Source organism: Saimiri boliviensis, chromosome 8, assembly GCF_048565385.1.
Source record: "Saimiri boliviensis isolate mSaiBol1 chromosome 8, mSaiBol1.pri, whole genome shotgun sequence".
NCBI lineage: Eukaryota > Metazoa > Chordata > Mammalia > Primates > Cebidae > Saimiri > Saimiri boliviensis.
The window spans coordinates 25,055,401-25,078,323 of record NC_133456.1 but is presented as its reverse complement, the minus strand read 5'-3'; positions in this window follow the sequence as shown (position 1 = coordinate 25,078,323).

The following is a 22,923-nucleotide window of genomic DNA, read 5'->3' as shown; positions in this document are numbered from 1 at the left end:
TGTCAGACTGGAAGCCGAGCCGTCTCTGAGCTGCAATCAGCGCTCGCTGTGCAAGTGATAGGGCGCAATTACACGGCAGCGGTGATGGGGCCTTCTGATTGCTGCGTGAGTGCGCTGGTTCCTGAGAGTATTAAACCATCAGCTATTAATGCCGGCAGCTCTGAGCAGGGCACCTGGATGGGCTCTCTGCAGGGCAAGGGCAAGGCCAGTCTGTGGGCTTGGTCAGGATGGCAGCAACCCCCACCCAGAGCAGATCCAGAGATGACTTTGGACTTCCCACCTGGGCCCCAGAGCAGGCACAGCTCGAGAACAAACACAGGCTCTGAGCAGAAACAAAAAATAACCAGCCAGGTAAGACCCGATACAGTGACTATAGATGGTGCAGCATCCTGAAGACAACACCTGGCCGGGCAGGCAGGGAAGTCCTAGGGAGAGACGAAGGAATCGAGGCCTGAGAAACAAGGAGCCAGCCGAGGTGACATCGGGGGAGCATTCCCTGTATCGGGAGGAACGGAAGAGGCCAGGTGAGCTCTGTGCAGGGAGGTGCAGGAGGTGCTGGGCCTTGGGGAGTGAGGAGGGTGGGCTCTGATTCACATCTGGCAGCCATGGGATGAGGCCAGAGGAGGCTGGAGACCAAGAGGCTCCTGCAGGTGCTTCCCAGGGCCTGTGGCCCACAGTGCCCCTTTGGGGCCTTCCATCAGCCCTGATGGTGGGGCTTTGTGGGCAGATGTGTTATTTCTGAGGACAACCATCACGGAGTTGTCAGTGGAAGTGACTTGGGTCATATCCAGGCTGAGCGTCTAGTCCTGGAGCAGAGCCTCCAGCTAGCCTGCACTGGGCATGTGGGCAGGTGCACCACAGACCTTTAGGGGACACGGATGCTGGGGAGTGGTTTCTACAGCGTACAAGGCTGCCAAGCTGCAAGTCAGGACCAGGAGCAGCCCCATTGGAGGCGGGGAACCTGGGAGCAGAGAGGTGAAGTCACTACCCTCAAGGACATGCAGTTTACCCATGGTGGGGCCAGGATTCAAACTCAGACTCTCTGCTGTGTGCTGCAGCACTTCTCTGTGGCTGGAGACTCCTGGGGGACAAACCAGGGCCCGATGCCCAGAGGCTTGACACAGAGCAGAGGGGTATGAGCGACTGGCAGTGAGAGACGCCTTGGGGCCTTGGGTACTTCGAGGAAAGCATGTTCTCAAGAGCATTTCTCCTGTAGCCACCTTGTAGATACCACCAGCCCTTTGAGTCTGCCCTTGAGGCTGGGAGACTCATGCCCTCTCCCCAGCGTGGGGTCTGTTTGATAGATGGGTTTTCCAGCCATCATTGCTGTTTTGGGCTAAAACTGCCCTGAGAAGCACCGGAGCACATGTTCCCTGCTGGGTGCCCCACTGCATTAGAAATGACAGAAACTTAAGCTGGCTGAAGCAAGAAAGGGAACTGGCAGGCTTGTGAAATTGACAAGTCCAAGGGTGCATCTACCTCAGGCATGGCTGGATCCAGGAGCTCCTGGAGGTCATGAGGAGTCTGTCCTCCTCTGTCCTCCGTATGGGCTTCATTCTCAGGCCAACTCTTCCCAAGCTGGGGCAGCGGGGGGTTGCGGGCAGCGAGCAGTCCCAGTGAAAACAGGACGCCCTTGGTCAGCATGCACATCCAGGCAGGGATTTCACTGGCTAGTGAAACGTCTTGATTCGCTATTTGAACCAGTCATTCCGGCCTGAAGGATGAGGTGCTCTGACTGGTAGAACCAGGTCACATGGCAGGGGAGGGGTCAGTCCGTTTGAACAGCAAGGTTTTGCAGATTGTGGAGAAGTGTGCAGGTGGAGGGGAGGGTTCTCCCCACTGCTGGTGGGAAAGGAAAATCATACAGTTGCTGTGGATGAGGTGTGGCAGTTCTTGAAAAAGTTAAGCATAGGATCACCAAGTGATCCAGCAACCCCGATTCTGAGTAAACACATGAATGGAGAGCTTACTTCTAAGCCAAGCACAAAAAGACAAAGACATATGATTCCACCTTTACGAGGTCCCTAGAGTAGTCCCAGTCATAGGGACGGAGATGGAATGGTGGGCGCTAGAGGCTGCGGGAGGAGGGGTGGGAGTGAGAGTTGGATGGGGACAGAGCTTCAGTGGGGAAGATGATCATTCTGAGACAGATGGTGGTGGTGGCTGCAGAAATGAGAATGCTCTTAGTGCCACTGAGCTGTGCACTTACACATGGTTAATATGGTACATTTTATGCTACATGTGTTTCCCTGATGCTGGCACCCCAGCCTCCCTGCAGCCCTGGCCTCTCCTCACTCACTGGCCTTGGGATGCTGGCATCTCTGGCTGCGGCTCACAAGGTCCAGGGAAGAGCCTCTCATCTCCCTCCCATGCCCCATGGTGGGATCCCCATCTTGGCAAAGCTACCTCCAAGTGGAACCCTCTCGAGCCTGCAGAAGCTCCTGCCCCACTGAGCAGCCCTGCCTGGGTGACCTGCTGCATGCTGTTTGTGGCAGGCCTGTCCCTCGCTGGGCCACAGTCACAGGCAGCAGGGCCACCCCAGGGCCAGCGCCGTGGCCTCTACCCCAGCCTGGGCCAGGACAGAGAAGGAGCTCAGGAGGTTCAGAGTCCCAGGCAGCATGGGTCCTGTCAGCGGTGCCCCTACTCTAGGGAGGTGTCTGCCTCGGAGCCTCTGCCCGGAATCTCAGGTTCCAGCTTCCACCTCACACCTCGTTGCTGCCAGGTGAACGTTCCTGAAGCCTAGCTTTGACAAATACCTCTTTCCTTTGTTCATGAGACTGTTTGTATTTTTTCTAATGGATAGGTATTTTTCCTTATATAACGGTATGTCATTATCACACTAATAAAATTAATGCTTCATATTCCAATGTCCTCAACTGTCTCACCCCTGAATTTTCATAAATGGGTGGTTTGGATTTGGACGAGGACCCTGTCACGCCTGTCTTTCTGTTTCCCCTGTTTGGATCCCCAGCGCTCCCCTTCTGTTTTCGAGCTGTTTTAATTGCAGAAGCCAAGTTTTGTGTCTGAAGACTTGGACACCACCGGCTTGGGTGGCATTTGACGAGCGGCTCCATCCCTGCTTGCTGGGTTGCAGGTTCAACCTCCCAGCAGGTAGTGCCCCCCGCTGCACCTGCCGGGAGACCCCGGTGAAGTCAGGCTGATTGGGAGTTCGGGGCCGGCCTTGGCATGCCCTTGCCTTGGCGTCTCTCGATCCATGCACCCAAGTCTTCCATCTAGCTGCACTTTTTCTCTGAAAATGCTCTTCCTTTTTTCAACCAGAAGAAATGATTCAACAGGAAAACTTGATGGCACTAAGTGGATACCATGAGTAGGACAGAACCATTCCTAATAGAAGGAGTCTGTACAAATAACTGCAATAGAGGTAAAAATACTCTTAAATTCTAGCAACCCTAAAGCTGTGGCCCACAGAAAGGCTTTCCTCCGATCAATGGCGAGGTGCGAGTGAGAGGCTGAAGACCGATTCCGGGGCTTTGCTCTCGGTGCGTGGATTCTGGGCTGCATTCTGCCTGCTGACTCAGGGGTCCTTCTCTGGCCTGCCCTTCTCTCTCTGGGGACGTGTGACCCTGCAAAGTCTACTGCTCAGCCCCCTCCACTGGTTGCCTGGAGGGAGGCTGGATGGGAGAGAGGAGAGGCCCTGCTCTTGGCTCTCCCTTGGGGTGGGCGTCCTCCCTTGTGCTGGCCTGTGCTGGTGACAGTCCCTCCTCCACCTGCCCCTCTGGTCTGGGTGAGCACGGCTTCCCACTGCCCCCACCCTTCGTGGTGCCCTGTGATGGTGACTGAATGTGTCAACTTGCCTGGGCCTTGGCTGCCCAGCTACGTGGCAGCGCCTTGTCCGGGTGCCTGTGAGGTTTCTGGTTGCAATGAATGTTTGGGTGGAGACTGAGTGAACCAGACTGCCCTCCCCACCCCGACGGGTGCACCTCCTCTCCATGCGACGAGGGCCTGGAGAGAACAAAACCTTGACACCCCCCCGCCCCACCAGGAAGAGAATTCCTTCTGCCTGACAGCCTTTGGGGTGACATTCATCAGACTCAAACTGAAACATGGGCTCTTTCTGAGTCCCAAGCAGGGCAGCCTCCTGGTTCTTCTCACCCTCGCCCTGCAGGCCCTGGGACTTGCCCTCCACGTGAGCACAGGCCAACTCAGAACCATCACCTGTCTATCTATCCACAGCTACTGAGAACCCGACACATTTATTTCCCTCTGCAGATCAGCCTTCCTTCCACTGGATGCTGCCCGGGGGGTGGAGGGGAGATCCTATCTAAGGCTCTCACCGACCACCCAGATGCTGCCTGCCTGGTGTGAGGGGAGCTGGGGCCCAGCCTGCCCCGTGGGTTCCCTTGCCCCTGCGGTGCGCCCCCTCACCCCTCAGTGCTGTTCCTCTGTTCTACGTGGCCGAGCCTGCCCGGTGGCTTCCACCCCTCCCAATGGGGCTCTGAGCGGGGCTCACCTCCCTTGGGCCAGGCCTCTCAGACACCTTGGCACCCGCAGGTGTGCAACATTCCTACCATTCTTTGTGCATTTGCCAGCCTGAAAGCTGGGGGGAGGGTGCAAAAACAGTTTTAAGTCCAAGGAAGAGAGCCAGAAGTCCTCTTGTTTCTTAGTGGAACAAATTCCTTAAACAGTAGTTTTTGAGACGCAAATTCCTTTTTAAATGATCAGTCCATGAAGGCGAGAGCAGAAGGGGCAGGCCTGGTCAGGGATCTCAGTCTTGTGGCTTGTGCCTCCTGTGATTTGGAGCAAGTCTCTGTCTCTTTCTCAGCCTTAGTTTCCCTATTTTAAAATAAAGGACCAATTCTAAGGGCCAGTGCCCTCCCCTGCAGGGTGGGGTGGAACTGTGTGATTATTTGGTGCCCTGTAAACCCACACTTCCTGGAGGGTGGACACTGCCTGGGACAAAGAAGCCCTCATTCCTCCTGACCACAGGCCGCTGAGACCGCCTGAGGCAACGGACAGAGGGAATGGGGTTGCCCAGCCCTTCTGCTGCCTCACCTGTCAAAAGCAAAGCTTGAATGGGAAGAGACTCAGTTACCCCTCTACATCTGGCAGGGTCGGGGATTTTGGTGAAGGAGGCTCCAGCTCTCCTGGTGGGAATTAGAAAGGCAGGTGTGAAGGAGAGGCCAACTTTCTCCCCTAGAGACAGCACCCCTTGTCTACTGTGGAGGAGTGAGTGACCCAGAAGTCTCCTATGGCCCCTTGAGAGGCACAGAAGTTCTGAGAGGCCTGCCACGACAGCAGGGCCTGGAGGCAGGAGGAGGGGGCTGCTGGGCAGGGGTGAGAGTCAGCACACATCTAGAAGACAGGGGCATTCAGAGCTGAGGAGCAGAGGGGAGGGACAGCTCCACGGAGGACCATGTACACTCTAGTCTGTGCTGATATTGTCCCATGGAGTTGTGCAGTGCACAACTTGCACAGCTGTACAGGGGGATCCTGAGTGTGCTAAGGCACTCCCACAGGAGGCTCACAGGGCTGACCTCCCCTTCCCTACTGCTGGGAAGACCCAGGAGCTTTGCCTTAGCCCCCAGTGTCATCTTGGGAAGAAGGAGAAAAATGGAGAAATATCCTGATTGGAAGTTGAACTGAACTTCCCATTCTCCCACCAGAGACTATGAAAACAAGAAAGATCATTTAAATAGTGCTAGATTAAGCTATTTTCAAAGTTTGGAATGCTGTTCCTGCTTCCCAGTAGGGCAGAAGCTTGTGAGCAAAATTAGGTAAGTTACAGACAATTAAGAAGCTCCATTAACAAAATGCCTGAGCAGAGCTGTGTACTTTCTCAGCCCTAGAGAGTCGGGCTCAGGTGCAGGTAGAGGGTTGGGGATGCTGCTCCTCTGGCCCGCCAGCAGCGGAGTGAGTCACAGCCCGACTGGCCAATCAGAACATCCCTTCCTCCTGTCAGGGCTCAGTGTGCCACCCCAAGGGGACATTTTTTTTCCCCCAGAAAAAGAAATTGCTCCCTTACATAGTGGGGAGGAGTTTGTAAACCAAGCACTGCTGGGGGCCACTCCATGAGCCTGGGAGGGAAGCTAATTCAGAGGAATTCAGAACCATGAGATGGGGAGAGAGGGAGGGGGTGAAGGGAAGAAAGAAGAAAAAGAGAGACAGAGAAACGGGGAGGGAGAAAGCGAAGGAGAAAGAAAAAGAAAGAGAAAGAGAGAAAGAGAAGGAAGGAGGAAAGGAGGGAGAAGGAGAGAGGAAGGGGGAAGGGGAGAGAGAGAGAGAGCCAGGGAGAGGGGAGGAAAGAGAATGAAAGAAAGAGGCAGAGAAGGAGAGAGAAGCCAGAAGGAGAGAGGAAAGGACAGAGGCAGAGAGACAGAGAGGGGAGGGGAAAGAGAAAGTTTCAACCTGTGGATCCAGTGGTGTCTAAAGTCTACATCTGTCCCGGCCGTCAGTTACCAGTTACGTTAGCCAAGTCCCATTTCTCCCTTTGCCTAAGCCAGTCCGTCACTTGGGACTTACAGAGAGCTGTTCTCTGCTGTGGCTGTTGGGAGCTTCAAATGTGCTTCATCTGAATTGAGATGTCCTGTGTGTGCAGAACACACGTCAGATGTAAAATAGTAAACGTTTTAAATGAATTACATTTTGAAATTAGGATGTTTTGGATATATTGGGTTAAATAAAATATGGTGTTAAAATTAATTTTACCTATTTATTTTGCTTTCCAAAATGTGGCCACTAGAAAATTTAAAATGACACTCCTGGCTCATGTTGTGTTTCCATTGGACAGGGCAGGGCGAGACCCATTTTCTGGGTATGAAAGATATACATTGTAATTTTCCGTGGGGAGGGGGTTGTCTATCTTAACACCAGCTGCTTCTGAAGAGAATGATTTCTGTGAAGCAGAGCGGGGCTTGGCTTTCTGAGTAGATGATGGATCTCATTTGCAAGTTTGGGGTTAGACCTAAGGAAGAGAAGAAATGCTTTGCTTTTTTTTTTTTGAGATGGAGTCTGGCTCTCAAGGCTGGAGTGCCATGGTTCGATCTCAGTTCACTACAACCTCTGCCACCTGGGTTCAAGTGATTCTCCTGCCTCAGCCTCTGAAATAGCTGAGATCACAAGCATGTGCCACCACACCGGATTGATTTTTGTATTTTTAGTAGAGATAGGGTCATGCTGGTCTCAATCCCCCTGCCTCAGCCTCCCAAAGTGCTGGGATTATAGGCATGAGCTGCCGGGCCGGCTGTGCTTTGCTTTCTGTTGTCTAAACTGCTTTACTCAGAATTCACGTAACACCCAATTCATCCACTTACAGTGTATAACTCAATGTCTTTTTCTGCCTTCACAGAGTTGTGCAACCATCACATCTATCTAATTCCAGGACGTTTTCATTACCCCAAAGAAGAATCCCGTATGTCCTCTTTCCTCCATATCCCCCAGCCCCTGACAACCAGTGGTCTGCATTCTGTCTCTGCAGATTTGCCCATTCTGGACATTTCACGTGAGTGGCATCATGAATTAGTTCTTTCTGATGGCCTTCTCTCACTGAGCATGATGTTTCCAAGGTTCGACCTGGTTGTGGCATGCGTATTTCCCTTTTCATGGCTGAATAATATGCCACTGTAGGGTGCACCACATGCTGTGTGTCCACTGGGCAGTGGATAGGCATTTGGGCTGTGTCCACTTTTTTGCTATACTGAATAATGCTGCTGTGAATATTCAGGTACAATTTATGTGTGAACATTCATTTCTCTGTTGTAAAGAGTTAGGAGCAAAATTGCTGGGTCACATGATAATTTCATATTTAATCATCTAAGGAGCTGCCAGTCTATTTTCCAAAGCATCTGCACCGTTTTACATTCCACCATGTATGGAAATTGATGAGTGTCCCAGTTTCTCCACTTCCTTGCCAGCACTTGTTCTTACAGGTTTTTTATTCTAACCATCCTAGCAGGTGTGAGGGGCCCCTGATTTGCATTTCCCTGAGGGCTAGTAATTTTGAGCATCGTTTCATGTTCTTCATGGTCACTTGTATATCTTCTTTGAGAAAAGCCTATTCAGGTCTCTTTCCCAATTTTAAATTGGGTTGTCTCTTTATTATTGAATTATAATAGTCCCATATATATTCTAAATACAAATCCATCATCAGATTTATGATTTGCAAAATTTTTCTCACATTCTTTGGGTGATCTTTTTACTTTCTTAATGGTGGCCTTTCAATGCTCTGCTTTTTTTTTTTTTTCCTTTTCTTTTTTATTCCCCCCACCCCCCTCCCAATGCACTGCTTTTAATAAGAGAATGAGAAATCTGAAGTTAGTTTCAAGGGTAGGGCATGGGATCCAGGAGAGGGAGAGTGGAGCTGCAGGCAGGGCAGTGCCCAGGAAAGACAGCAAAGATGATTCTCAGAGAAGACAGAGGAGGAGCCACAAGGAGGGCAGGGCCAGGGAAGACAGAGAAACGCCAATGCTGGGAACCAGAATTCTGAACACAGTTCCTTTGAAGCGTCTTTTGGTGATAACCCGTCTCTTTTTCTCTGATGTTACCTTTGATTCATTTCACCCTCTTTCTTGAAGGATAGTTTTGCTGGGTATGCAATGCTAAGTGGAGCCATTTTTGCAGCACTTTGAAGACATGAATCCACTGTTCTGTGGCCTCAGTGGCTGCCATGAGGAGGTGGGCTGTCAGTCAAACAGTCTTTCCTCAAAGATGATTTTCTTTTTTACCGGCTATTTTTGGGATCTTCTTTTCATCTTTTGTGTTCTGCAGTTTGGATACAATGTCTCGTCGACCCCTGTGTCACAGCTGTGGAAGATGTTCTGGATATCAACGCTTCCAGTGGGGGGTCTCCTGGAGAGCCCAAGAGAGGTCCATTCTCAGCCTTCCCAGTGATGGAGTGAGTATGCCATTCCCACGGCTCCACAGCTTTCTCCTGCATCACTGTACTGGTGTCTGTTTTTTACAACAAATCTTTGCTGGACAGGGGCCCTCACCCACTGCCATGATCCTGTGAGCAGCATTTTTGTCCTTCCTCTGAGTCCCCAGGCTCTGACCTCAGTACTTCTGATGAAGGTGTGAGGGGTGGGGTTCACACTTCCCTCAGGGTTTCTCCACCCCTAGTTTCCCATTCTGGCTCCCACCCACTGAGTGAACACTGTGAGGGAAGCAGGGAGCTCCTCTTTGGCCCCCTTTGGAACCTGGCCATGCTGCTTGATCACGGTCATTTCCATTAGCGATCTGAACCAGGGCAGCAGGATGCAGATGGGGAAGCATTACTGTTGCACCCCACCGGAGTTTGACAGCTCCTCCTAATCAGCAGAGCTCCTCCTTGGCCTTTATCATAAGCCAGGGTCGTTTCCAGCAGTCCCTAGCTCAGGTTACCAGCAGAAGTGAGTCTCTGTCTGCAGTCTTGTACACCACACTTAGGACAGGCGTCTGTACCCAGAGCTGCTGTAGCCACCAGCAAGTGAGAGGTTGGAGTGTTTTGTAGCTTAACCACCCACTAGTTGAGATTGTCCCCTCTGCCTCCACCCACAGAGTTCAGTGATGGCTGGGGGTGCCTGCTTGGACAGCAGTAGAAAGGGCAGGCAGCATGGCCCCTGCCTCTTGGCAGCGTAATCCTGGATTAGGAAGCTGCCGCGTGGCTGCAGAGCCACTTCATTCCTGGGGCGAGTTCCCAGCACACCCGATAAAGGCCCATTAAATCTCCCAGGTGGGGGCCCTTGAGGGTTGATAGGCAGTCATTCTTGACTTTTGAATTCCTGCCAGTTGAAATACTTCCCATAGCAACTGACTCTCAAATGCCTTCCATGGTGAGGATGGGTTGGAGTGCAGATCCTCAGGAAGGGGCATCATGAGGGTGGATGGCCAGTCTCCCTGGGGTGGGGCTTCTGGGTTCTGACCCCTGGGTTCTGACCCCTGGGTTCTAGGAACTAAATAGCCACCAGGCCTAGGAATTCTAAGCTTTGCTGGTCTGAATTCTCCATCCACTGCAACTACTCCAGTGCCTTTTTCTCGGTGACCCCCTCCGTGTTTGAATGGCCGTTTCCAACAGTGGCCCCTGTCCCTCAGTCCTGCCGTCTTTTCCCCGAAGTGCACATCACCATCATTTTATCTGGTTTTTGGCCTGTGAGAACAAGGGTTTTGTCTGTCTTAGTTCCTGCTGATTCTTTAGTCCCTGGGACAGTGCCCAGCACACAGTAGGTCCTCAGTAAATACCCAGTGATTGGAGGATTGAATGACAACTAAAGATTGGTCTTTGCACACGCATGGCTGTGCTTCTGTGCACACATCCTGCTTGTCTCCAGCCAGACAAGTGTGCAAGGTTGTCCCCCACTCTCCTGGCACCATGGACACCTCTCTGAGATGATATGAACTATAAGCATAGCCATTCCTAGGGCTTTGCAAGACCCGATAATTGGGCACAATGGACAACTTCTCCCCTCCCAGGATAGAACTTCCATGCTTTAAAGAATCACAGGCCTCCCCACCCACCTGTGGGGTAGTGACTGTGGCCACCAACCCTGCAGTGCCCACAGAGCTCTGGGTGCGGGCTCCATGAGACCTCCCCATACAGAAGCCACCACGGGCTTCAGGTCAGGAGGTTCCAAGGCTGTCAGGGCAGTGATTGCGAAGTTGTCCTCGTCATACCCTGTGCTGTTCCTTGCAGGAAAACACAGAGTTTATGTCCCATCCCATAAAACCAGCTGCCCTGTGACCCACTTTGGCCCATAAAGTGTGGCAGAAGTGCTGGTGGTCGCCCGGAGGTGGTGCCGCTCTGTCTGGAATCAGGAGAACAGGCCTGAGAGCCCGCTGGGGCTGAGTCTGGAAGGTCATCAGCGTTCCAGTTCCCTGTCCACCCAGAGTGCATCCAAGGGCCAAGGACCTGGGGCCCTTCCCATGCCTGTGGCTGCTGCTAGGAGCAGCCTTGAAGTGCACAGGACTACGCTGGCTTGGCTGTCCGGGATCTGAACTCCCTCCCCACCCTGGGCAGCTCTCCCTGCTGAGGTTCAATCTTCCCTTGCAGGATTAGGTAGGTCCAGGCTCCCTTCCCAGCCTCCTTTGCGGCAGCACAGGCAGCATGGAGGCTCTGGTCAAGGTCAGCCCCACCAGCGGCTCCCTGCTTAAGGTGGGCAGTGGTTGTGCAAGGGCGCACCCACTGTTCCATGGCAGCCCCAGGGGGCTCCTCACCAGCCTGGGCCGGGGTGTGGTTTTTGGCTGTGGTCCTGGCTGTGGCTTTTCCTGCCTTGTTCCTGTTTCCTCCAGGTCTCCTGGAGAGCTTCTGAGCTGGCCCTGTCAGTGCATAGTGTCTGATATTTGCAAGTAAGAGCCCTGATGGTGTCAAGGTCCCTGTGTGGGCCAGGCCCTGGAGTCAGATTGACCAGGGGCTGGGCCAGTCAAGCAGCACTTCTCTCTGTGCTGCCCAGGACACCCATTCTCTGCAGTTGGATGAGGCAGGGTCAGGAAATAGGGGAGGACCTGCGTGCACTCCCAGATGGCAAATAATGTGCCCCACATGTGTTCCCATGGGGCAGCATAATGGCCCCTGTCCAGGGACTGTCTCCCTTCCCACTTAGAGTCTTGAACCCATGACTTGCTTTTTCTGAACCTAAGCACATCATCCCCAAACTCTGCCACCTCAGTCCCACTGGCACCCCAGGCACCCTCCCCACACCTGCCTGGGGCTCCCCAGAGCTCCTGAAATATCCCAGCAAACAAAAACATCCTCCCGGGCAAAGACGCTGGCCTTTTTTTCCTCCTCCACCTGCCCACCCCCAATACAGAGTCTTTGCATCTCCTGCAGGCAGCCCCGTGGGTGTCAAGCCCCCGATGAGCCGAGCCTCTGGTGGGCCACATGGGATTCATGCTGTAACTGGTGCATGTCCTGATTCTCAGATTTTCAGTTTCCATCACGACAAGGTGCACCCTAGGAGGCTTATGTGTGTTACACTGTTCCTCATGTCTCCCTTTTGTATACTCAGGTACCAGTGATGGGTCAGTCCTTCCAAGACACCCTCTAAGAGGCCAGGGTCCCTGACACTCACCAGGGCTCACTCCACTGTCATAAGCCCAAGTCCCAGGTGAGTCTTTGTTTGGGACTTCCTCCACTCCTTCAGTGTTCAGCCTTCATGGAGGCTAAGTTCTCTACATACAGTTCCCCGGCACCATCCTTGGTGTGTGTGCCCAGGAGGCCCAGCAGAGATGTTCTCATGGCCCGTGTGGTGACCTTGTAGTGCAACTTTGGCCAAAAACTGTTCCCTAGCCACAGAGCAACTGGGTCAGCCAGAGTTCCCAGCTGCAGGCAAACAGAAACGAGCTCTGATTTGAAGGGAATGGAATCTATTGAAAGGCTATAGGGGACCTCACAGAGCCTCCAGGAGTCCACGCAGCCAAAGCTGTGCTGTGAGGCTGGGCTGAGGCGCACGTGGCTGCTGGCCTTGTGTATTTGCCAGTGTCGGAGCACCCTTGGCCATCCTGCAGTCCCTGCTGCAACTTCAGCGGCCTCTGATGCCCTCACCGTGGCCCTTGTGTCACCAGCTTCCCAGTCAAAGTTGGGGGTGGGCGTTTCTGGTGGTGGAGCCGAGGCCCTCCTCTCCAGCCCTGCACACCACGGGGAACTTGTTAATGCCCAAATCTCAGGCCTCACCACGGCTTGGGGAGAACCTGCATTTTAACTAGATTCCCATTGTATTAATTATCAATTCCCATGTAACAGTTATCCCAAAACTCAGTGGCTTAAGACAACAAACGATGGTCTCACACTGTTCCTGAGGGCCAGGGAGTGGCTGGGCTGCCAGCTCTGCTTCACTGTCTCATCAGGCTCTAGCTGGCTGCAGGCTTGGCTGGGGCTGGTGGGTCTACTCCCAAGGTGACTTGCTCACTGCTGGTGTTGGCAGAAGGCCACGGCTCCTCATCGTGGGGACTCTCCACAGGACGGCTTGAGTGTCCTTGCAATATGGTGGCTGCTTCCCTGGAGCAAGTGACCCAAGAGAAAGCCATGTGTGGCTTAGCCTTGCAGGTCACGTATGTTGGCCCCATTCAGCTTGGGAGAGACTGTGAGGCAGAGGTGCTGAGGAACTGGGATTTTGTGGAGCTCTGCTCACAGAGTTTTCACCTTGCAGTACAGCCAAAAATGATGATTAGGATTATTCTCTTGTTCTTTTTCTAACCTACTGAGTTGGATGTTTAATTCAATTATTTACATTGCTTCTTGTTTATTAATATAAACGTTTAAGGCTATGAATTTTCCTCTGAGGAACAACAGCTCCACAGTAGTGTTTTTGTTATTTCTGGATATGTCAAATTTGGGATTTGATTTCTTCTTTGATCCAAGTTTTGCTTAAGAGCTTTAAAATTCCAAGCAAACCTTTATATTAGTTATGTCTGGTTTTATTGCATTGTGAATAGAGACTTTTTTCTTTACTTTTTTTTTAAACAAAATAAAGTATACATGGCTTAAAAATTGATTGTAGCATTATCAAGCGTAAAACAAAAATCTTGTGTCCCCTTTCCTTCCCTACTTCAAGTCCACTTAGTCCCCAAGGCAACTGTCTTCAGCCCCCTTAAATGGCTTTTCTGTTATGTCCAACCCCAGATCTGAGGAATAGCACTGCAGATATTAGGCACTATCTGCTGACTATCATAATTGTAAGACCAGGACGCAACTTTTTATCTTCCCCTCCGTCATACATATGTCCCCTCTCCCTGTCCTGTTCTTGTAGCCATATCATGAGTTTTGGTTAAATTCATTCCTAGCATTGAGATTGCTCTGGTTGTGTAAATATTATTCATAGATGAGTCCCATAGTACACCATGATTACATTGATTTTCTTATGCAATTTTGTCTTGGGATTTGCCCCATTTTAGGAATTTGCTTGATTTTTATTACTGTTGGTTTCTCAAGCATATTTGATAATCCACCAATTTTAATTTTTTGTTGACAACATCCCTCCTGGAGCTTGAGATGCTTACACTGGCTGTCACTGTGTTCTTGGTCTCTGTGTCCTCACTTCCCTGGGAACCTGCTGGCCTTAGCTCTGGGCTCCAGCCTCAAGGTTGTTACTGAGCAAAAGGGGCTCACTGCCTGGTGTGTTAGAGCCCAATACCATGATACTGAGCTTTTGAGAAAATAAAAGCTTTATATCAATAGTTGACTCCCAAGGAGACAGGTATCCATCTCATATCTGTCACCTGGGCTGGTTTCATGGCAGCGCTTTGATTAGAGAAGATTGATGGGGTGAATTCTGGGATTGGTAGGTGATTGGCAGAAGGGGAGGGAAGGTCTGGAAAGTCCTTGAGCATGCACAGTTATCTCTTCATGCCTCCTCATGGGTCTCATGTGCAAAGTCTAGGGGGAGTTAGTCAGAAACATGCAGGGGAAGTTCAGGTCGTGACCAGTAAACTCTTTCTGCATGTACTGCAATTGGCCATCTTGGTTCCAACCAAGATGTTTCTTTTATCTCATAAGCAGGGGTAGTTTCAGCATTTCTGCAAGTTGCTTCTTGTGTTATCTGCCAAGCTGAAAACTCAAGAATTTCTGTTAGTCACTGTTTTTTAAAAAGCTCTTCAGGGCATAGTTTCAGGGTCTGATATCCTGGTTCCCCTTTCTGCCCTGGCTTGGGTGTGCACATAGACCTAGCACATTCTCCAGTAGGCTCCATAGTAAGTGTGCACAGGGGAGGCAACAGTTTTGAAGCCTTAAATATCTGAAAATATTTTATTTTACAATTACATTTTAAAATTCTTATTTTCCATGTATACTGAGGATATTTTGGCTGGGTATTGAATTCTAGGCCAGAGCCACTGCACTGCATCATCATCTTCTAGCTTCCACAGTGCTATGGAGAAGTCAGATGCCATTAGAACCTGATCCTCTGTGACCTGATCCTCTGTTATCTCCTTGCCTTTGATGTTCTGAAACTTTATGGAAATGTGCATTGGTGAAAGTCTGTCTTTATTCATTGGACTGGACCCTTTGTGAGGCCCCTCAGTGTGGGAAGCAATGTCCCTCAGTTCTGTAATGCTCTCTTTTATTATTTCTTGGATGATTTTCTCTGCTTTATTTTGTCTGTTCTGAGTGCCTGTTATTTAGACAGTGGATATCCTGGACTAACAATCTGATTTTGTTTTGTTTCTTCCTTTTGCCATTTTGTGTAACTCTTTGGAGTGTTTCCTCATTCTTATCTTCCCTTGTTTCAAGTGAATTTTCAAATTTATGTTCCACATAGTTCATTTCACAGAGCTCCTTTCTGTTCTTGTCATTTTCTTTTCTTTGCTAGAGCATCTTGTGGGTGTTCTGAGGATCTTCCCTCCTCTCTCTGAAGACATTCCTTTTGGTTTCCTGCTGAGGCCCTTTGTACTACTCCCTATTTCCCAGGCTACAGGCTTTCTTCAGGTGATCCCTTGATTTTCTGTTTATATTTAAAAGGGAGGCACTAAAAGCTGATTAAACACATAATATTTATTTGTAAGAGCCCAAATTGGAAACGACCCTAATGCTCATTAACAGTAGAGTGGACAATAGTGTACCTATACAATGGAACACTATCCAGCACCGAGAATAGACCATCTGTGTGCACAGTCATGGGGCGAATCTCAAATATGATGCTGACAGAAGAAGCCAGGCTTGAAACAGCACACCTTTGCCTAAAGCATAAAACTATGCAAAACAAATCTGTGCTGCTAGGAGTCACAATGGTGTGAATCTTTGCCTGGGGTGGCAACTGAAAGGGGCTGAAGGGGCTTCTGGGATGCCAGTTTATTCTACCTTTTGATCTGGGTGACTAAGGGCATGTCCAGTTAGTGAAAATTCACCATGCAAGACTCTCAGGATGAGTGCACTTCATTGTCCAGCAATTGTACTTTCAGCTAAAGGAAGTCCACGTGTTGGGGTGAGACTTGTGGGCTGGTGGGTGATCCTGTGGGGCCAAGCTGTTCCTCCAGAGAGCAATCTCCCATTCTCCTGCCTGGGTGACCCATTTGTCAGTGGACTGGGATGGGGGCAGGGGTCTCTTGACTCCAAGTGCAGGCTTCTCATACACTCCACTTTTTCAGTAAGGCGCCTCACTTCTGCCCTGAGGAAGGCTGAGCTCCCCACCTCCGGAGAGTCTGGATTCACTCTCTGCAGAGAATAAACCTCCAATCTTCAACTGGGATGGTATGGGATGGGGATCCAAATGCCTAGACCCTGCCTCCAGGGTATCTGGTACCTCCAATTCTTCAGGCTTCCTCGTGTTTGGCCTGATTCTGCCTGGCTTCCTTAGTTCTTGCTTTGGAGCAGTTTTTGTTTCACTGTGTTTTCTGGGCCTCCTATTAGTAAGTGAGGGACCATCTGGACTAATTTTCTAACACTTTTTTTTTTTCTCATGTTTTCTCTCTCCCTTTCCTTTTGTTCTACTTTCTTGCAGATTTCTGCAATGTATATTCTAATCTTTGGGTAGATTTTTAAAAATCAGCTATCATATTTTAATATTGTCCATTACATTACATTTTTTATTTTGAGATAATTATATTCACATGCAGTTATAATAAATAACAGATAAATTTCTATGTACTCTGTACTCAATTTCCCCCAGTGGTAATGGTTTGTAAAGCTATGGTAGAATATCACAACCAGGATATTGACATTAATGCAGTCAAGATGCAGAACATTTCCACTGCTTCAGGTATCTCTTGTAGTCCCCATTTTTTCTGACCAAAACAGCTATTCCTTCCCTCCTCCCTCCAACTTTTATCCTTGGCAACCACTAATCTGTTCTCCAGTTCTATAATTTTTTCATCTCAATAGTATTCTATGAATGGAGTTGTAGAGTATGTAATCCTTTGGGCTTGGCTTTTTCACTCAGCAGAATTATCTGGAGAACCATCCAAGTTGTTGCATGTATCAATAGTTCATTCCTTTTATTGCAAAATAATATTGTGTAGTACGACATACTACTTGTTTAGTCACTCACCTGGTGAAGGATATCTAGGTTGTTTCCAGATTTTGGCTATCACGTGTAAAGCTGCTGTGAATACTTACATACAGATTGTTGCAGGAACATACTTTTTCATTTCTCTGGAATAAATGTACAAGAGTGCAATTGTTGGGTTGAATGGTAGTTGCATGTTTAGTTTTATGAGAAACTGGTGAACTGTTTTCCAGACTGGCTGTACCGTTTTATAGTCTTACCAGGAATGTATGAACAATACAGTTTCTGCTCATCCTCACCAGCATTTGGTGTTGTCACTATTTTCAATTTTAGCCATTCTGTTAGGTCTATAGCATATCTCATTGTGGTTTGACATGCATTTCCTTTGAGGATAATGATGCTGAACATCTTTTTATATGCTTATTTGCCATCTATATGTCTCCTTTAATAATATGTCTGTTTGTGTCTTTTGTCGACTTTCTAACCAGATTGGCTTGCTTTTATTTTTAAATTTTTAGCTACCCTATTAACTGAAGGATTTTTTTTATTGCTAGGTTGTGAGTGTTCTTTTTATATTCTAGATACTAGTCTCCCATTGAACATGTGGTTTGCAAATATGTCTCCCAGTCTGTAGCTTGTCTTTTCACTCTGTTAATAGAGTCTTTTGCAAGCAAAAATTTATAATTTTAATAAAGTCCAGTTTGTTAATTTTTCTTTTTATGGACCATGCTTTCTGCGTCAGGTTGAAAAATTCTGCCTAGCTCTAGAGTTTCTGTTCCACTTTTTTTCTAACATTTTTATACTTTAAATTTAAGTCTGCAATCCATTTTGAATTAAATTTTATGTAATGTATGAGGTGTAGGCTTATGTTCTTCTTCTTCTTTTTTTTTTTTGCAGCTATCATTTAAAAACTAAATAATAGACCACTTTTAAGTTTTGGATTTACAGAGAAATTGAGCAGATTGTATAGCATTCCCATGTAAACCCATCCCTGCCTACAATTCCTCTGTTATTAACATCTCACATTAGTGGCACACTTGTTATAGTTATAACCCAATATCAGTACGTTATTATTAACTAAAGTCCACAGTTCACACTTGGTTGTATAGCTTTGTGGGTTTTGACAAATACAGAATGTGGTGCATCCCCCATTACAGTGTCACACGGGAACTCCACGGCCCTAAAATTGCCCTGCGCTTTAGCAACCATTATCTTTTCACTGTGTCCATAGGTTTGCCTTTTCCAGAATGTCACACAGTTGGGATCATACAGTATGTAGCCTTTCCATACTGGCTTTTTTCACTTAATAATATGCATTTAAATGTTCTCTATGTATTTTTGTGGTATGATAGATTTTTTTTTCTTTTTTTCAGAGACAGGGTCTCACTGTCACCCCAGGCTGGAGTGTGGTACTGCAATCACAGCTCACTGCAGCCTCAATGTCCTGGGCTCAAGTGATCCCCCTGCTTTAGCCTCCCAAGTAGCTGGGATTACAGGCACATACTACCATACCTGGCTATTATTTAAAATTATTTTTTGTAGAGACAATGTCTTGTTATGTTGCCCAGGCTGGTCTTGAACTCCTGGGTACAAGCCATCCTCCTGCCTCAGGTGCCCGAGTAGCTGGGATCACAGGTATAGACCAGATAATTTCTTCTTTCTTGTCTTTTTTTTTTTTTTTTTTTTTTTTTTTGTCACTGAATAGTATTCTGTCATGTGGACAAACCTCATTTGATTATCCATTGACCTATTGACAGATGTCTTGGTTGAGTCCAGTTTTTGACAAATATGGATAAAGCTGCTATAAACATAGCAGTAGGTTTTTGTGTGGACATAAGTTTTCAGTTCAGTTGGGTAAATACCTAGGAGTGTGATTGCTGGATCATATGGTAAGACTATGTTTAGCTTCGTAAAAACTGTGTCTTCCACAGTGAGTGTATCATTTTGCATTCGCACCAGCAATAAGGGAGAATTTCTGTTGCTCCACATCCTTGCCAGCATTTTTGTGTTTTTTTTTTAAATTAGCATACTGTTCTTGTTTTATAGCTGTAGTATTTCTCTCATTTCTATAAAACTATTAATTAGAATTTTTGGTAAATTTCCTTTTGTTTCCTGCCATATTGTTGGTTTCTTTCCACCTCTGTTTACTTTGTTTTCCGTCTCTCAAGCTGGGGCTTTCTGCAGATGTCTGGTCATCCTCAGCTCCCCATTCATCAGCAAGAGCTGATTGGAGGCTCACAGACTGGGCTTCGCTTTTTGGTTAATTGCAAGTGAGAGCAGCTGTTTGACTGCAGGGGACCACCGAAGGTCTCCTACTTGGTAGGGGAGTGGCCTCCTTCCTGCTGCCCTGTGTTGGGCAGAGGAGGGGGCTGGGCTGGGGGGATTTAACCAGTAAGTGTCCAGACTTTCATAGAGTTACCCTTGTGTCCCCATGCCTCCCCCATCTCCCACGTTCGCTACATCCACGGAATAATCTACAGTCTCCCGCTGGAGTTGGGGTGGCACCTGCCTGGGTGTTGAACATGGGCAGGGTCAAGCGATGGGCTTTTTGAGTAAAGATTTCAACCACTTCCTCTGTGGTCTTCTGGGCTCCTCATCCCTTGCCTTGTTGCTGCTATCAAGTTCCGAGCCTTCCAGGGTTCTCTTTGGGGAAGACAGGCTAACTTCCCGTCTGCAGTGCTTGCCCTGAAGGGCGAGCCTTTCGGATCTGTTAAGTCAGATGTCTTAACTCTATTCTTCCACAGGCAGAAGGTCTCTATCTTCTGACATTCCCATTTATACCTCCTATGTCAATGTGGGTTTACAGTTTTAAAACATTTTAATGCTTTAGGCAGAAGCAGAAACTTATATGGTCAGTCCATCCATTGCTTTTAAACAAAATCTCTCAATCATTTTATAATGATAAAGTTCGTGGATACAGGCCATGTGCAGTGGCTCACGCCTGTAATCCCAGCACTCTGGGAGAATGAAGTGGGTGGATCACCTGAGGTCAGGAGTTCTAGACCAGCCTGGCCAACATGGTGAAACCCTGTCTCTACTAAAACTACAAAGATTAGCCGGACACAGTGGCATGTGCCTGTAATCCCAGCTACTTGGGAGGCTGAGACAAGAGAATTGCTTGAACCCGGGAAGCAGAGGTTGCAGTGAGCTGAGATTGTGGCACTGCACTCAAGCCTGGGTGCAGAGTCAGACTCCATCCCAAAAGGAAAGAAGGAAGAAAGGAAAGGGAAAGAAAGGAAAGTGGATACAGAAATATCTTAAACAACACAGACACATGTAAAGCAAAACGAACAAGCAAACACAAAAAAGTGACATTTTCTCAGCACCTTCTGCCACTTCCCCCTTCCATAGATGTCATACATTAGCTATGAGGAATGTGTCCTTCCAGACCTTTCTCTGTGCCTGTGGACAGCTGCAGACTGAGAATGTGCGCCTTTGTGTACACGTTCCCTGGCTGTCCCTGTGATTACATTCTTTGTCTAGAAGAGCCCTCCTGGAAGGCACTTCCTGCCCCATGGTGTGCGGGTGGTGGGGGGCTCTGGACTATGAGCTCTCTTAGTGGGGGATTTGCCTCAGGTGCTGAGACAAGGTCAGCAGTGACTGAGTAAGACGAAGGCCTGTCGGGTTTTGCCTGGTGCGGCCTCCTCTCCCAGCCGTCCTTGCTCTCAACTCCCTGTCAGGCTGGCAGAGGCTGTCAGGTCTGCAGCAGGGAGGAGGACTCCCCGCCCGGTGCTGCTTCCGCCTGTCCTTTCCCAGATGTGTCTCTGGGCCTCCCTCCCCGTCCTTGCCACCTCAACGTTAGCTCCTAGAGGAGCTCTGGACATACTCTTAGTCTTAACCCTGAGTTTTTTCAGGTCCCATGTACCAGGGATGCTTTTCTAAGCCAAAGGGCATACAACTGCCCAGTCCTCTTTAAGAGCAGTGTGGTCTTTTATGGCAAGAATGTATCATAAGTTATTTACAGTCTCTCGGGTTGGTTGGTTTGTTTGTTGAGACAGGGTCTCCCTCTGTCACTCAGGCTAGAGTGCCGTGGTAGGATCTCAGCTTACTGCAGCCTTGACCTCCTGGCCTCAAGTGATCCTCCCACCCTAGCCTCCCTGTAATTCCTGTAGCTGGGATTACATGTGTGCACCACCATGCTTAGCTAATTTTTAAATTTTCTGTAGAGACCAAGCCTCCCCGTGTTGCCTGGGCTGGTCTCAAACTCTTGGACTCAAGCAATCTTCCTGCCTTGATCTTCCAAAGTGCTGGAATTATAGGTGTGAGCCACTGTGCCTGGCCTACATTCTCTTGACAGAATCTTAAGAAGTCTAATTTTTCTTGTGAAAAATCTATTGAAAAATCTTATGAAAAAAGCCGTTTTGAACATGCATTTCATGTTATTTTGTGTGTATTAATATAACATATATCACTCTATATTACATAATATATAATACACATATGTGTGACTCGATATGTATGTGTATAACATGTTAAATTTATGTTTCATAAGTATTTCAGCCCAACAGATTAGCTTCAAAACAATGTACACCAATGTTTACTTTCTCTGTCCGCCTCTCCCTCAGGACCAGGCACAAGGCTGACTTGGCACATTCTCCAGAGAGGAGTGTGTGGTGCGGGATTGTGCAGGTGTTGCGGGCCTGCGGGCCCAGACAGGGCCGTTCACACACAAACAGACCAGATTATCACAGCCCGTCCTACCCTCCATGAAGATCACCCTAGAGAGGCCATGGTAGACAGCACTCTCTGGGTTCTTCTGGAAGTACTATATGAAGCAGAGAATTAAAAAATAGAACTTTTATATCCCCTCCAAGATCCCCATGGGGTTTTGAGAGGTCCTTCTTGCACATTGATTCTTAAGGATGTTTTGCCTACCTATTTGTGTCATGTTACCCTTAAGTCGATAGTGCGGTTTCTCGCTCCAGCCTCCTCCAACCCCTGCACTCGTTCTCCTCCTCTAAGGCTCGGAGGCCTCCTTCTCAGTGGTTTTTGAGGGCTCCCTTTTCCCAACCTGCCCCTTCCAGCTGGGACAGTCCCCCTGGTCCCTGACATACTGAAGAGGGAAGCTGGGCATTGCTTTTAGTACCCAGCACCCTCCCTCCCCGCCTTCAGTTCAGTGGGTGCCTTGTGGACACAGCCCTGATGCCATGTGGTGCCGTCCACAGGGCACAGCATCATGGCTCAGCGCACATGGCCAATTACAACAAATAAACACACAGCAAGAGGCAAAGGTTGGGGAGGTGCCACTCTCAGGATGTCGGCAGGGGCAGAGGTCCCACCCCCAAGTGCTGGTGGGCCATGCCTCTGGGACCAGATGCCCCCTCAGCTAACAGTGCGTCACAAGGACCTGAGCTGAGGGCAATCCAGAGGTGCTTGGGGCCAAGGCTTGTTCCACTGGTGATGCAGGCAAGTGTGCCGGCCAATAGCTATCTCTCCAGCTGGTTGATTAGCAGCTCCCAGGGGACAACCACGGATTCTGCCAGAGAGGACGTGAGGGGCCCACATGCGAGTGACCACCAGCGAGTGACCAGCTTAGGACCTCATGACTTGTAAGTAGCTCCTGTATGCACTGAGCCATGAGTATTCAGCATGCCGCCAGCTCATGCATATTTGGTGTGTCATGAATATTTTGTGCCTGCTTGGCCCTTCCTCATCTTTATCTGTGCCCCTCGCACTCCCAGCATGGCTTCTGCACCACTCATGAGCTTGCTTGTTTGTGCTTCGCTCTTCAAGTCCACCCACTCCCTTGTTGTCTTTCTTTCTCTTACAAAATTGAGAAGGCCCATTTGGGGGATATTCGAATATATTTATTCTCAAATAGCAACTATTCATCAATCTTCTTCAAAATAATTTTATAAAATTATGTCATATACTGCACACATCAAAGTATGTATAAAATATATTTATATACTTTTAGAATCCTAACAAATACCCGTGCCTCCTCTCAGGTGAACAAAAGTGACACTAGTATTCCTCTAAAGCAACCCCTTGGCCCTCCCCTTCCTCCCCCAGTGTGGCCCCCTCTTCTGTAGTGCATTGCTAAACACGTATTGGCTTT